The 16972-nt window shown below is 42.3% G+C and overlaps 1 protein-coding gene across 10 annotated transcripts in view; it reads left to right on the top strand.

The window, feature by feature from the left end:
• Window positions 1–16972, top strand: part of DAB1 (DAB adaptor protein 1) — a 1162683-nt gene that overhangs the window by 794519 nt on the left and 351192 nt on the right. For 9 of the 10 annotated variants that reach the window (XM_073643713.1, XM_073643720.1, XM_073643719.1 and 6 more), the window contains exon 4: window positions 10615–10728. The gene's annotated coding sequence lies outside the window, so the exon portion shown is untranslated. Of the gene's footprint in view, window positions 1–10062; window positions 10085–10614; window positions 10729–16972 lie in introns of those variants that run through there. The other variant, XM_073643715.1, reaches the window with a different exon arrangement.

Raw genomic sequence — 16972 nt, 5'->3', positions numbered from 1 at the left:
GTACAGCTCTGGAGGATAATACAGGATGTAGCTCAGGATCAGTACAGGATAAGTAATGTAATGTATGTACACAGTGACTGCACCAGCAGAATAGTGAGTGCAGCTCTGGAGTATAATACAGGATGTAACTCAGGATCAGTACAGGATCAGTAATGTAATGTATGTACACAGTGACTACAGCAGCAGAATAGTGAGTGCAGCTCTGGAATATAATACAAGATGTAACTCAGGATCAGTACAGGATCAGTAATGTATGTACACAGTGACTACAGCAGCAGAATAGTGAGTGCAGCTCTGGAGGATAATACAGGATGTAGCTCAGGATCAGTACAGGATAAGTAATGTAATGTATGCACACAGTGACTGCACCAGCAGAATAGTGAGTGCAGCTCTGGAGTATAATACAGGATGTAGCTCAGGATCAGTACAGGATAAGTAATGTAATGTATGTACACAGTGACTGCACCAGCAGAATAGTGAGTGCAGCTCTGGAGTATAATACAGGATGTAACTCAGGATCAGTACAGGATCAGTAATGTAATGTATGTACACAGTGACTACAGCAGCAGAATAGTGAGTGCAGCTCTGGAGGATAATACAGGATGTAGCTCAGGATCAGTACAGGATAAGTAATGTAATGTATGCACACAGTGACTGCACCAGCAGAATAGTGAGTGCAGCTCTGGAGTATAATACAGGATGTAACTCAGGATCAGTAATGTAATGTATGTACACAGTGACTGCACCAGCAGAATAGTGAGTGCAGCTCTGGAGTATAATACAGGATGTAACTCAGGATCAGTACAGGATGAGTAATGTAATGTATGTACACAGTGACTGCACCAGCAGAATAGTGATTGCAGCTCTGGAGTATAATACAGGATGTAACTCAGGATCAGTGCAGGATCAGTAATGTAATGTATGTACACAGTGACTGCACCAGCAGAATAGTGAGTGCAGCTCTGAAGTATAATACAGGATGTAACTCAGGATCAGTACAGGATCAGTAATGTAATGTATGTACACAGTGACTGCACCAGCAGAATAGTGAGTGCAGCTCTCGAGTATAATACAGGATGTAACTCAGGATCAGTGCAGGATCAGTAATGTAATGTATGTACACAGTGACTGCACCAGCAGAATAGTGAGTGCAGCTCTGGAGTATAATACAGGATGTAACTCAGGATCAGTAATGTAATGTATGTACACAGTCACTGCACCAGCAGAATAGTGAGTGCAGCTCTGGAGTATAATACAGGATGTAACTCCGGATCAGTACAGGATGAGTAATGTAATGTATGTACACAGTGACTGCACCAGCAGAATAGTGAGTGCAGCTCTGGAGTATAATACAGGATGTAACTCCGGATCAGTACAGGATGAGTAATGTAATGTATGTACACAGTGACTGCACCAGCAGAATAGTGAGTGCAGCTCTGGAGTATAATACAGGATGTAACTCAGGATCAGTACAGGATCAGTAATGTAATGTTTGTACACAGTGACTGCACCAGCAGAATAGTGAGTGCAGCTCTGGAGTATAATACAAGATGTAACTCAGGATCAGTAATGTAATGTACGTACACAGTGACTCCACCAGCAGAATAGTGAGTGCAGCTCTGGAGGATAATACAGGATGTAGCTCAGGATCAGTACAGGATAAGTAATATAATGTATGCACACAGTGACTGCACCAGCAGAATAGTGAGTGCAGCTCTGGAGTATAATACAGGATGTAACTCAGGATCAGTAATGTAATGTATGTACACAGTGACTGCACCAGCAGAATAGTGAGTGCAGCTCTGGAGTATAATACAGGATGTAACTCAGGATCAGTAATGTAATGTATGTACACAGTGACTGCACCAGCAGAATAGTGAGTGCAGCTCTCGAGTATAATACAGGATGTAACTCAGGATCAGTGCAGGATCAGTAATGTAATGTATGTACACAGTGACTGCACCAGCAGAATAGTGAGTGCAGCTCTGAAGTATAATACAGGATGTAACTCAGGATCAGTACAGGATCAGTAATGTAATGTATGTACACAGTCACTGCACCAGCAGAATAGTGAGTGCAGCTCTGGATTATAATACAGGATGTAACTCAGGATCAGTGCAGGATCAGTAATGTACTGTATGTACACAGTGACTGCACCAGCAGAATAGTGAGTGCTGCTCTGGGGTATAATACAGGATGTAACTCAGGATCAGTACAGGATCAGTAATGTAATGTATGTACACAGTGACTGCACCAGCAGAATAGTGAGTATAGCTCTGGAGTATAATACAGGATATAACTCAGGATCAGTACAGAATCAGTAATGTATGTACACAGTGACTACAGCAGCAGAATAGTGAGTGCAGCTCTCGAGTATAATACAGGATGTAACTCAGGATCAGTGCAGGATAAGTAATGTAATGTATGTACACAGTGACTGCACCAGCAGAATAGTGAGTGCTGCTCTGGAGTATAATACATGATATAACTCCGGATCAGAAATGTAATGTATGTACACAGTGACTGCACCAGCAGAATAGTGAGTGCAGCTCTGGAGTATAATACAGGATGTATCTCAGGATCAGTACAGGATCAGTAATGTAATGGATGTACACAGTGACTGCACCAGCAGAATAGTGAGTGAAGCTCTGGAGTATAATACAGGATGTAACTCAGGATCAGTACAGGATCAGTAATGTAATGTATGTACACAGTGACTGCACCAGCAGAATAGTGAGTATAGCTCTGGAGTATAATACAGGATATAACTCAGGATCAGTAATGTAATGTATGTACACAGTGACTGCACCAGCAGAATAGTGAATGCAGCTCTGGAGTATAATACAGGATGTATCTCAGGATCAGTAATGTAATGTATGTACACAGTGACTCCACCTGCAGAATAGTGAGTGCAGCTCTGGAGTATAATACAGGATGTAACTCAGGATCAGCAATGTAATGTATGTACACAGTGACTGCACCAGCAGAATAGTGAGTGCAGCTCTGGAGTATAATACAGGATGTAACTCAGGATCAGTACAGGATCAGTAACGTAATGTATATACACAGTGACTGCACCAGCAGAATAGTGAGTGCAGCTCTGGAGTATAATACAGGATGTATCTCAGGATCAGTACAGGATCAGTAATGTAATGTATGTACACAGTGACTCCACCTGCAGAATAGTGAGTGCAGCTCTGGAGTATAATACAGGATGTAACTCAGGGTCAGTACAGGATTAGTAATGTAATGTATGTACACAGTGACTGCACCAGCAGAATAGTGAGTGCAGCTCTGGAGTATAATACAGGATGTAACTCAGGATCAGTACAGGATCAGTAATATAATGTATGTACACAGTGACTGCACCAGCAGAATAGTGAGTGCAGCTCTGGGGTATAATACAAGATCTAACTCCGGATTAGTAATGTAATGTATATACACAGTGACTGCACCAGCAGAATAGTGAGCGCAGCTCTGGAGTATAATACAGGATGTAACTCAGGATCAGTACAGGATCAGTAATGTAATGTATGTACGCAGTGACTGCACCAGCAGAATAGTGAGTGCAGCTCTGGAGTATAATACAGAATGTAACTCAGGATCAGTACAGGATCAGTAATGTAATGTATGTACACAGTGACTGCACCAGCAGAATAGGGAGTGCAGCTCTGGAGTATAATACAGGATGTAACTCAGGATCAGTACAGGATCAGTAATGTAATGTATGTACACAGTGACTGCACCAGCAGAATAGGGAGTGCAGCTCTGGAGCATAATACAGGATGTAACTCAGGATCAGTATAGCATCAGTAATGTAATGTATGTACACAGTGACTGCACCAGCAGAATAGTGAGTGCAGCTCTGGAGTATAATACAAGATGTAACTCAGGATTAGTAAGGTAATGTATATACACAGTGACTGCACCAGCAGAATAGTGAGCGCAGCTCTGGAGTATAATACAGGATGTAACTCAGGATCAGTACAGGATAAGTAATGTAATGTATGTACACAGTGACTGCACTAGCAGAATAGTGAGTGCAGCTCTGGAGTATAATACAGGCTGTAACTCAGGATCAGTAATGTAATGTATGTACACTGTGACTGCACCAGCAGAATAGTGAGTGCAGCTCTGGAGTATAATACAGGATGTAACTCAGGATCAGTACAGGATCAGTAATGTAATGTATGTACACAGTGACTGCACCAGCAGAATAGTGAGTGCAGCTCTGGGGTATAATACAGGATGTAACTCAGGATCAGTACAGGATTAGTAATGTAATGTATATACACAGTGACTGCACCAGCAGAATAGTGAGTGCAGCTCTGGAGTATAATACAGGATGTAACTCAGGATCAGTACAGGATAGGTAATGTAATGTTTGTACACAGTGAATGCACCAGCAGAATAGTGAGTGCAGCTCTGGAGGATAATACAGGATGTAACTCAGGATCAGTACAGGATCAGTAATGTAATGTATGTACACAGTGACTGCACCAGCAGAATAGTGAGTGCAGCTCTGGGGTATAATACAGGATGTAACTCAGGATCAGTACAGGATTAGTAATGTAATGTATATACACAGTGATTGCACCAGCAGAATAGTGAGTGCAGCTCTGGAGTATAATACAGGATGTAACTCAGGATCAGTACAGGATAGGTAATGTAATGTATGTACACAGTGAATGCACCAGCAGAATAGTGAGTGCAGCTCTGGAGGATAATACAGGATGTAACTCAGGATCAGTACCGGATCAGTAATGTAATATATGTACACAGTGACTGCACCAGCAGAATAGTGAGTGCAGCTCTGGAGTATAATACAGCATGTAACTCAGGATCAGTACAGGATCAGTAATGTAATGTATGTACACAGTGACTGCACCAGCAGAATAGTGAGCGCAGCTCTGGAGTATAATACAGCATGTAACTCAGGATCAGTACAGGATCAGTAATGTAATGTATGTACACAGTGACTGCACCAGCAGAATAGTGAGTGCAGCTCTGGAGTATAATACAAGATGTAACTCAGGATCAGTAATGTAATGTATGTACACAGTGACCCCACCAGCCGAATAGTGAGTGCAGCTCTGGAGTATAATACAGCATGTAACTCAGGATCAATACAGGATCAGTAATGTAATGTATGTACACAGTGACTGCACAAGCAGAATAGTGAGTGCAGCTCTGGGGTATAATACAAGATGTAACTCAGGATCAGTAATGTAACGTATGTACACAGTGACCCCACCAGCCGAATAGTGAGTGCAGCTCTGGAGTATAATACAGGATGTAACTCAGGATCAGTACAGGATAAGTAATGTAATGTATGTACACAGTGACTCCACCAGCAGAATAGTGATTGCAGCTCTGGAGTATAATACAGGATGTAACTCAGGATCAGTACGGGGTCAGTAGTGTAATGTATGTACACAGTGACTCCCCCAGCAGTATAGTGAGTGCAGCTCTGGAGTATAATACAAGATGTAACTCAGGACCAGTAATGTATGTACATAGTGACTGTACCAGCAGAATAGTGAGTGCTGCTCTGGAGTATAATACAGGATGTAACTCAGGATCAGTACAGGATCAGTAATGTAATGTATGTACACAGTGACTGCACCAGCAGAATAGTGAGTGCAGCTCTGGAGTATAATACAGGATGTAACTCAGGATCAGTACAGGATCAGTAATGTAATGTATGTACACAGTGGCTGCAGCAGCAGAATAGTGAGTGCAGCTCTGGAGTATAATACAGGATGTAACTCAGGATCAGTACAGGATCAGTAATGTAATGTATGTACACAGTGGCTGCACCAGCAGAATAGTGAGTGCAGCTCTGGAGTATAATACAGGATGTAACTCAGGATTAGTAATGTAATGTATATACACAGTGACTGCACCAGCAGAATAGTAAGTGCAGCTCTGGAGTATAATACAGGATGTAACTCAGGATCAGTACAGGATAAGTAGTGTAATGTATGTACACAGTGACTGCACCAGCAGAATAGTGAGTGCCGCTCTGGAGTATAATACAGGATGTAACTCAGGATCAGTACAGGATCATTAATTTAATGTATGTACACAGTGACTGCGCCAGCAGAATAGTGAGTGCAGCTCTGGAGTATAATACAGGATTGTAGCTCAGGATCAGTACAGGATCAGTAATGTAATGTATGTACACAGTGACTGTACCAGCAGAATAGTGAGTGCAGCTCTGGAGTATAATACAGGATGTAACTCAGGATCAGTACAGGATCAGTAATGTAATGTATGTACACAGTGACTGCACCAGCAGAATAGTGAGTACAGCTCTATAGTATAATACAGGATGTAGCTCAGGATCAGTACAGGATAAGTAATGTAATGTATGTACACAGTGAGTCCCCCAGCAGTATAGTGAGTGCAGCTCTGGAGTATAATACAAGATGTAACTCAGGATCAGTAATGTATGTACATAGTGACTGTACCAGCAGAATAGTGAGTGCTGCTCTGGAGTATAATACAGGATGTAACTCAGGATCAGTACAGGATCAGTAATGTAATGTATGTACACAGTGACTGCACCAGCAGAATAGTGAGTGCAGCTCTGGAGTATAATACAGGATGTAACTCAGGATCAGTACAGGATAAGTAATGTAATGTATGTACACAATGACTGCACCAGCAGAATAGTGAGTGCAGCTCTGGAGTATAATACAGGATGTAACTCAGGATCTGTTCAGGATCAGTAATGTAATATATGTACACAGTGACTGCACCAGCAGAATAATGAGTACAGCTCTGGAGTATAATACAGGATGTAGCTCAGGATCAGTACAGGATCAGTAATGTAATGTATGTACACAGTGACTGTACCAGCAGAATAGTGAGTGCAGCTCTGGAGTATAATACAGGATGTAACTCAGGATCAGTACAGGATCAGTAATGTAATGTATGTACACAGTGACTCCCCCAGTAGAATAGTGAGTGCAGCTCTGGAGTATAATACAAGATGTAACTCAGGATCAGTAATGTATGTACATAGTGACTGTACCAGCAGAATAGTGAGTGCTGCTCTGGAGTATAATACAGGATGTAACTCAGGATCAGTACAGGATCAGTAATGTAATGTATGTACACAGTGACTGCACCAGCAGAATAGTGAGTGCAGCTCTGGAGTATAATACAGGATGTAACTCAGGATCAGTACAGGATAAGTAATGTAATGTATGTACACAATGACTGCACCAGCAGAATAGTGAGTGCAGCTCTGGAGTATAATACAGGATGTAACTCAGGATCTGTTCAGGATCAGTAATGTAATATATGTACACAGTGACTGCACCAGCAGAATAATGAGTACAGCTCTGGAGTATAATACAGGATGTAGCTCAGGATCAGTACAGGATCAGTAATGTAATGTATGTACACAGTGACTGTACCAGCAGAATAGTGAGTGCAGCTCTGGAGTATAATACAGGATGTAACTCAGGATCAGTACAGGATCAGTAATGTAATGTATGTACACAGTGACTCCCCCAGTAGAATAGTGAGTGCAGCTCTGGAGTATAATACAAGATGTAACTCAGGATCAGTAATGTAATGTATGTACACAGTGACTGCACCAGCAGAATAGTGAGTGCTGCTCTGGAGTATAATACAGGATGTAACTCAGGATCAGTAATGTAATGTATGTACACAGTGACTGCACCAGCAGAATAGTGAGTGCAGCTCTGGAGTATAATACAGGATGTTACTCAGGATCAGTACAGGATCAGTAATGTAATGTATGTACACAGTGACTCCACCAGCAGAATAGTGAGTGCAGCTCTGGGATATAATACAGGATGTAACTCAGGATCAGTACAGGATCAGTAATGTAATGTATGTACACAGTGACTCCACCAGCAGAATAGTGAGTGCAGCTCTGGAGTATAATACAGGATATAACTCAGGATCAGTACAGGATAAGTAATGTAATGTATGTACACAGTGACTCCACCAGCAGAATAGTGAGTGCAGCTCTGGAGTATAATACAGGATGTAACTCAGGATCAGTACAGGATCAGTAATGTAATGTATGTACACAGTGACTGCACCAGCAGAATAGTGAGTGCAGCTCTGGAGTATAATACAGGATATAACTCAGGATCAGTACAGGATAAGTAATGTAATGTATGTACACAGTGACTCCACCAGCAGAATAGTGAGTGCAGCTCTGGAGTATAATACAGGATGTAACTCGGGATCAGTACAGGATCAGTAATGTAATGTATGTACACAGTGACTGCACCAGCAGAATAGTGAGTGCAGCTCTGGAGTATAATACAGGATATAACTCAGGATCAGTACAGGATAAGTAATGTAATGTATGTACACAGTGATGTAATCTGGTGCTTATATGTGGACATGTCTGTTTGCGTTCTGGGTGAATAGTAGCAATGGAAAGCTAACCTTCCCACCTCTGGTTTCAGGACTGCTGTGACTGTGGATTACTGTGTATTTTCAGGTAGAACTTGATACGATTTGTGTAATATTCTCATTGTGAGAAATAATTAGGTGAATAGAAGATCTTTTCACTGACGTTTGAATAGAGAACACAATGTATGTGCGGAGGTGACGAATCATTCAGGTGATGGAGACGTTCAGCGAAGTCTGTGATACGTTTCAGCAACAATAAATGCTCCATCTGTAATCAGACAATTTATTACCGACAATGAAATAAAGTTAATAACTCTCTGCTGATTAGTTTCATAAACTATCTTTATAGGGGTCCGAATGCCATTTTTCTGGTACAGAGCACCAAATCCCCTGCACAGTCATAGGAAAAAAATAGAAGCAAACATATTTATCATATCGGCACTGCAATGTCTTTATTCTCCACCCCAGGACTGCCCCAATAGACATAGGAACATGCTGATGCAAGTTTTCCTGAAATTAGTTATATTTCTCCATAGAACCTTATGAGCACCAACCGTCATCTCTTTATTTGGAAATCTGTATTCACTGAAGACTTTTCCTGTGAATTGAGAATTTTCAGAATGAATAATCAGTCCAGGAGGAGAAAGAAGCAGATTTATCTGATAAGATATATTACAAAGTTTTTTATTTTGACATGTACTATTGATTTATGGAAAAAAAAAAAAAAATTAGAATGCCTTTTCGTTTTTTAAAAACTCTGAAGCCACTGTGTACAGATGGATGTCTCTGGTTTGACTTCTTCCTCTATTCAGGGATTAATGGGATATTCCCATCTGAGCCATTTTTATCTGTCACAGGATTAGCAGCACTTAAAGGGGTTGTCCTGCCTTAGGGTACAAGTCTGCAGTCACTCTATGTAAGGATTCTCCAGTGCCGGTGTCAAGTATGCGATATGCATGCATGCTGTCACGTACCGACTAGACATGCACAGCCTCGCTCAATACCCTTGCATTGACCAATGCATGTCTTGTTGGAATGTGGCCGGAAGTTACTAACCACATACTTGCAGTCACAAGACAGCCCGCTCATGGCATCAGCACGGTAGAATCCTTACAGCGCGCTCAATGTGACGATTCACAAGTCTGCAGTCACATAGAGTGACTGCAAACTTGTGCCCCAAGGCAGGACAATCCCTTTAAGTGTCAGCCACAGGATAGTGAACTATGGCGATTGGAGAGGGCAGATGAGCTAAGCAATGTCCCGAGCTCCCCAAAAAACAGAAGTTACGGAAACAGCGTTTTATTGTTCCAATGTTTGTACAGTAAAAATAATATCCAGCAACTTTACAGAAAGTCTTAACTAACTATCCATTGTTTTGTGTCTACAGATCCCATGCAAAATGATGTGTCTCTACGGTCATAGGCTACGATCCAGCCCGGTGTAGTCTGATCCTGCGACATCTATTACTACTGAACCTAAAGGAGGCAGATGGGAGGTAATCAAGAAAAGAGGTGTACAGAGTGGAGTACCACCTGACTGCTGGATCAGCCTACCCTGGATGTGTTTGTAGTTTGTAACCATGGAGACACATAGCTCTGCATAGGAGATGCATACACAAAAGTTTTTTTTTAATCAAGACTATTAGCAGAGTTTCTTCATTGTTTTTAGACGCCTTAAGGTAATTTAAACATTGTTGCAAAATGATTTCTTCATTTTAGTTGCAGTAAATTAGTAACACGTCCGCCATAGTCCTTGATGCAGATTTATGTAATTTTTGCATTCTGGGTGAGATTTAGGGCTGCTATTCTCCCTTCGCAGCCTTTGAAGTTTCCACGGTTGCCCTCACTCTCTGCTCTTTGCTTTTTAACTTGCACGCAGCGTTCTGTTCCAAAACTTTGCTATTTCTTCATTTTCGCCGAGTGTAAATTGCCGGCCATTACCGCCGGGATCTCTCGCTGTGTGCCATCACTTGTGGAGCAACCGGGCTCTTCCCTGTTACTGGAGGAATTGCCGGAGCCCCTGATTGAGGATTCCAGTCACAGGGCTGCAGTCCTTCAGATCTCCAGCGCTGACAGTTGATTCAGTCCTGTTCATCTGCGCTGCCTCTATAGACTCCGCCATGCATGAGCCTCTCATTAACACACAAAGCAGGATGAATTGGCTCTACGCATCGCCCAACTCACAACCTGCAAACTGCTTGTCTTCCAGAGTCTCCCGAGCACCGAGTGACATCACCATGAGCCAAAGAAGAAAGTGAGCGAGAATTGGAGCCGTCAGCTTTACTGCCGCACATCACAGACACAATGATTCATTATGGAGAAGGTAAGTGCCACGGCCAAGCTGATGTTTCCTCCTATGCACAGCGCCTGATCTCCAGGAGGAGAGTCGACAGGCAAAGCCGCAACGTTAACGTAAGGCAGCAGGGTCCCTGCAATGGGAAAAGTTCCTCCCCCTCCCTCATCATAACCCAGGAGCTCCAGGACCCTGCATAGAAGGTCAGGGAGCAAAACTGGAGACATAATGGCCTTCCCCACACTGGGGGCTAATCGCCCACTGGTTAAGATTCTGGTTATTTCCTTCACTTGCGCAGAGGCGCAGTAAGACGAATGATTGACACCTCTGATGGGCAGAAGAAGAAGTGACACTTGTTACAGAAATATCAGAATGTGCTTTATTCTGCAGCAGAAGCATCAATCTGTGCCATAGGCTAAGCTGGGGAGAACGCCATTATCTATCTATCATCTATCTATCTATTATCTATCATCTATCCCATATCTATCATCTATCCCATTTCTATCATCTATCTCTCTATCATCTATCCATCCATATATCTATCCCTCTATCCCTCTATCCATCTATCTATCTATCTATCTATCCATCCCTCTATCCATCCCTCTATCCATCCCTCTATCCATCCCTCTATCCATCCCTCTATCCATCCCTCTGTCCATCCCTCTGTCCATCCCTCTGTCCATCCCTCTATCCATCCCTCTATCCATCCCTCTATCCATCCCTCTATCCATCCCTCTATCCATCCCTCTATCCATCCCTCTATCCATCCCTCTATCCATCCCTCTATCCATCCCTCTATCCATCCCTCTATCCATCCCTCTATCCATCCCTCTATCCATCCCTTTATCCATCCCTTTATCCATCCCTCTATCCATCCCTCTATCCATCCATATATCTATCTATCTATGTCCAATGCCATATTTTGGCTCATGCACTTTGAGCCTTTCTCAAATTTTTGCACATTTTCAATTGGAGTGCTGCTCTCCTTTTTTGGGTGCAGTCAGACGGCCGTATAAATCAGATGAAGATCACACAGTGCACCGATTGTCTGGTGGTTCTCCTGACCCAAGCGTGACAGCTGCATAGAAATATATGAAGCCATCACGCTCGGGTCGGGACAGCCGACGGCCAATCCGTGCTCTGCGTTCCGATCTCACTTCACTTTATACCACTGTCTGACTGCACTCTTTTAGCTAGTTATTTATTGAGTGTTTGGTAATCATCTGAAAGTGCGCACATAGTGTTTCTTAACTTTTTCCTCTACCTGTTGCAAGAAAGCAGGAGGTAAGGTCCTGGATGGCAGGTATGTGTCACCGAGACAGCTAGGCTCGGTAATGTAAAGTCTGTGCCAGTAGCACTAGGTTACTGAGAGGGTTTTTATTTGACTGGATTTTGGGTCCGGGATTTAGGAGCAACTAAAGAGTCTGGGTGGGAAAGGACGCTCCCATACTCCAGTATGGATATTGCAGGCATAATAACAGCAGCTGGGTTAGCTTAGCAGAGTGTGATGTGTTGGAGCTGGAGAATGACCTTACATGATGGACAGTCTATGCCAGAGACTGAGAAGTAGCTTTAATACAAAGTTGGTGAGACTGTTTTCATTTACTTTGCCTTCCCAAGACAAAGGACCATTTGTTATTTATTTGTGCGGAAGAAAGGACTGTTTTCAGTTCGGAGCTGGAAAGTTCATGAAGGACAATAAACTTTATTCTGTTCTGATATAAACACCTTGTGCCTGTGCATATCCAAGCGACTACCAAAAAGCAGAAACCCCTCATGTGTATCATTATTCTACAGATGTAGCAAGCACCAACATAGCAGGTGCTATGTTCTATGACTATGGCAAAGCACATCTTCAATAGGTATAACATGAGTTAAAGGGGTTGTCCAGGCTTGAGGTTAATGATGGTGGTCACTCTATATGACTGCAGACTTTTGAATCATCACAGTATGCAAATTGAATACTTGTGGTCACGTGACTGCCCTCTCTTGGGAGAATCCTGACATTGTGCGGTGTGCGCACTGTGAGGATTCAGAAGTCTGCAGCCACATAAAGTAACTGCAGACTTGTATCCCAAGCCCGGACAACCCCTATAAGTGGATCTTCATTTTGCACGTGCTCTGGTGAGATCACTGAGGGATGAGGCACAGGGAGCCCAGAGAATAATGAGGATGAGCGCTGGTTGCATTGCTCCATTTTCGCCCGCAGCTCCAGAAGTAACTTTTTTTACTGAAACTCTTCCATTTTATCCATTAACCTGGAAGATCAGGGTGAGCGTGGCTGCAGCTGCCAATTGTACAGTGCATGTAATTGTGAGAGGACACGTAAAAGAATGAGCCTAAGGTCAAATATGTGATTAGAATCAGTAAACTTTTATTTTTTCTAAACTCCATTTGGCAAATGTCTGATCTGATTGCAGAAAATATCCCAGATGTGATTTTTAACGTTGCAGAATGGAAACATTGGAATTGACAGGTGATCCAGTCCATTTAGTCTGCGGAGTCTGCCAATTCCTGGTAATTACTCTGATCACACACCGCTACTTGTTAAATCACAGAGGACTCCCGGGCGCTACTTCATTTTTCTCTGAAAATACAAGGACTCGAATTGTGCAGCGTCGGTGACAGCGACGAACAGCGGGGAAGTAATGTTTCTATTGTGCATTTACATCACCCTGTAATGAGCGCGTCACTGGCCGGTGATACATGGCGTCATCTCTGCAACATTGTGACGTCCGTACTGTGCGGGAATAATCCTGCTTGTAAAGGGAACTATGATGTCACTGATGCTCAGCGGAGAGCGATGATGTCATCACGTAATAGATCTCTAGAGATCCACACAGGAAAATGAAAACCTGACCCTGGGCAAAAAAAATATATATATATACTAATTATGCCTCTCATCCATTGTTTTTATAGCCTTACATGGATTTGCAAAAAATACTCAAGCCACCATATAGTGCTTAAAGGGGCTGTCCAGTCTTCTGATAAAAGTCTATTTGCTCAGTTCACTTGTATGGAGTGAGGCCGCGCACGTCTAGTCGGCATGTGACCACATGTATGCATAGCTCATACTAGCAGTCACATGACCTCCTGCAATACAGTATGACGACACAGTGTTGCACACGCTGTAAGGATTCAGAAGTCTGCAGTCACATGGTTACTTACATCCGGGATTCCCAGGAGGGCGGTATATATCAATGCAGAGTATATATTTGTATATTGCCTAGCATAAGGGACATTAGGCTTTTAAGGGACTGCCAATGTTGAGCCGGGGGGGAACCATGCTGACTATTTAGGGTGCCAACCTCTGCAATCAGGTAGGCTTAACAATTCTGTAGGGCCAAAGAGGATCTGTTAGCCTTTTAAAAAAGTTATTTTTTAAGTTTTTTTTTTTCTTTCTTTCGGTTCTAAACGTTATAGAACACAGAGTTCTAGGACGTCAGAATTTCATTCTGTAGTAGAGAAATTGTAAAGCTGACCTAGTGCGGAGTGGGTTGTGGTGTTGATCTTGGTGTCCTCAGAGTAATCCTGCTGTAGACATCACAGTGTTATTCTAGAATCCTGGCGTAATCCCGTTCTTGAACATTGTGTTACCATGTTTCACTTCAGAGACTATAATCCTATCTATTGTAGAGCGTTTTCTGGAACATCAGATAATCCTGTTCTAGAACAAAATGTGATTGTTCTATGGAATGAACAATAATATAATCTTGATTTATCATAAGGGTGGGCAAAAGACGTCTTTTCCTGGTGGCCAAAAATGTGTGTTTTTCAGGCTGAAAACGCTTCTGGAATCGCTCCTTTTCTATGTTTTTTTTTTTTTTTTTAGAAAACCTTAAGTGTCTTTTTTTTGTTTTTTTTAGCGCTTTTTCAACATTTTTACTTCTGACATTTTTTTTTACCATTTTTTCAGTGTTCTGGGGCATCTTTAATACTGGCCTTTTCAAGATTTTTTTTTAAATCCTTTAAAGAATGAAACCTCTTTTTAGCCTTCCCATTAACTTGTATTTCTGAAGTATAGAGTATCTTCAGAGCAGAAAATACCAGAAGAATGGACCGGTCAATTATTTTAACCTCTTGGCATCTTTGGAAACCTGAAGCAGTTAAAAACTTTTTCAGGTGGGTTTCGAAAAGAGCCTACTCCAAATCCACGTCAAAAATTGTTTGTGTGAACATGCCCCAAGAGTGGTTTTTGGAAGTCTCTGCATTTTATCTTTTCCACACTTTTTCTTGCTGCTGCCAAATATTGGTTGTAAGCCAGTGAGAAGATATGAAAACAAAGCATTTTTTGTGGGATGTTTTTTTCATTTCTTTGGTACATTTTTTTCAAAATTGATGTGACTGTTTAATGTGGATTCCATAGCCCTTTCTATTAAAAGAAAATTGAAAAGGGACTTCCACATAAAAAAACAGACCCACCAAATTCACTGTGGTTTTTATAAGCCTAAAAAAACAGGCGTAAATGAAGCGTAATCTTGTTTGTGAGCAACATGTCAGCATGTTCCAGAACACCAAGTAATCCAGATAACCCACTATAAAGTAATAAGGAAGGATAAAGGATGCAATCACTATTTTATTACTCCATTGCAACTAATATAACAACTTAAGCAACTTTGCCAATAGTTGTGAAAAAAAAAACCTCTCCTACTGTTCTGTGTTTAAAGATTCTATAGAGACTGATTATTTATTAATATGCTTTTATTAAAGCTTTTCTGGATATTGTCATCACTGTCTCCATTGGGGCTCACAATCAACATTCCCTATCAGTATGTCTTTGGAGTGTAGGAGGAAACGGGAAAACCCGGAGGAAACCCACGCAAACACAGGGAGAACATACAAACTCCTTGCAGATGTTGTCCTTGGTGGAATTTGAACCCAGGACCCCAGAGCTGTAAAGCAAAAGTGCTAACCACTGAGCCACCGAGTGCAGTGCTAACCACTGAGCCACCATGTACATTGCTAACCACTGAGTCACCATATGCAGTGCTAACCACTGAGTCACGTGTAAAGTGCTTATAACTGAGCCACCGTGTACAGTGCTAACCACTGAGCCACCGTGTACAGTGCTAACCACTGAGCCACCGTGTACAGTGCTAACCACTGAGCCACCGTGCACAGTGGTTACCGCTGAGCCACTGTACGGCGATAATCACTGAGACAATGTACAGTGCTAACCACTGAGCCACTGTGTACAGTTCTAACATTTAGCCACTGTGTACAGCGCTAACCACTGAGCCACCGTACGGAGATAACCACTGAGCCACCATGCTGATTGTCCTCATGACTACAAACAAACAGTCGGATCCACCCTCTCATTTTGATAATCTGGCAGAAGAGGTATGTGGAAGTGAGAAACCAGGGATAAGGCCACACAGGGTTTTTTGGATTCAAGGAGACACATAGGTCTTCAAAGGAGCTGTAGGCACAAAGCACAGTGTATAGTGCTTACCACTGAGCCGCCGTGTACAGTACTAACCACTGAGCGACAATGTACAGTGCTAACCACTGAGCCACCATATGGAAATAACCACTGAACCACCATGCTGATTTTCCTCATGACTACAAACAAACCCTGTGTAGTCAGATCCGCCCCCTCATTTTGATAATCTGGCTGAAGAGGTATATGGAAGTGAGAAACCAGGGATAAGGCCACACAGGGTCTTTTTTGGATTCAAGGAGACACATAGGTCTTTATAGGAGCTGTAGCCAAAAAACAGTAGAAGATTTTTTTCTCATCAATGCTATTTACAGATTTGATTTTTGATACATTGGAACAATGTAAAGTTAGATGTATCCTTTCTCCTCCTTGCTACATAGCACAATCCCCGGTAGATTTCATTTCGCACCCTGATTAGCTATATGACCTAGATTTGTCTAAAACAAATGGGTGACCCTACACACAGCTCATTAGATGTCATCTATGGTTATAGCTCTACTGGAGATGAGCGAAACTTAAGAAATGTGAAGTAGATTCGATAAAGTGAAAATCAAATCTGCCCCAAAGTATAAAAAATAAGAATCAGGAAGGAGTTAGAAACAACAGAAGATTATACTCCCCTCTCCTGGCACCACAGCTCTTTGTCTGGTCTTCCACTTGCTTCGAATTGACCTTCGGATCTATCTTGGATCCACATCTTCGCCAGAAGATCCGAACTGAAGAGCAATTTGAAGAATGATCTGAAGCGAACAGAAGACCAGGTGGGGCACTGTGGTGAGGACCGGTGAGTATAATCTTTTATTATCTTTTAACCCTTTTTTCCAACCCTCAAAA

The sequence above is a fragment of the Phyllobates terribilis genome, unplaced genomic scaffold, assembly GCF_046119375.1.
Source record: "Phyllobates terribilis strain yellow unplaced genomic scaffold, ASM4611937v1 Scaffold_8__6_contigs__length_399053987, whole genome shotgun sequence".
Classification (NCBI taxonomy): domain Eukaryota; kingdom Metazoa; phylum Chordata; class Amphibia; order Anura; family Dendrobatidae; genus Phyllobates; species Phyllobates terribilis.
The sequence above is the reverse complement of the archived record's forward strand: the minus strand, read 5'-3'. Positions and strand labels throughout refer to the sequence as shown.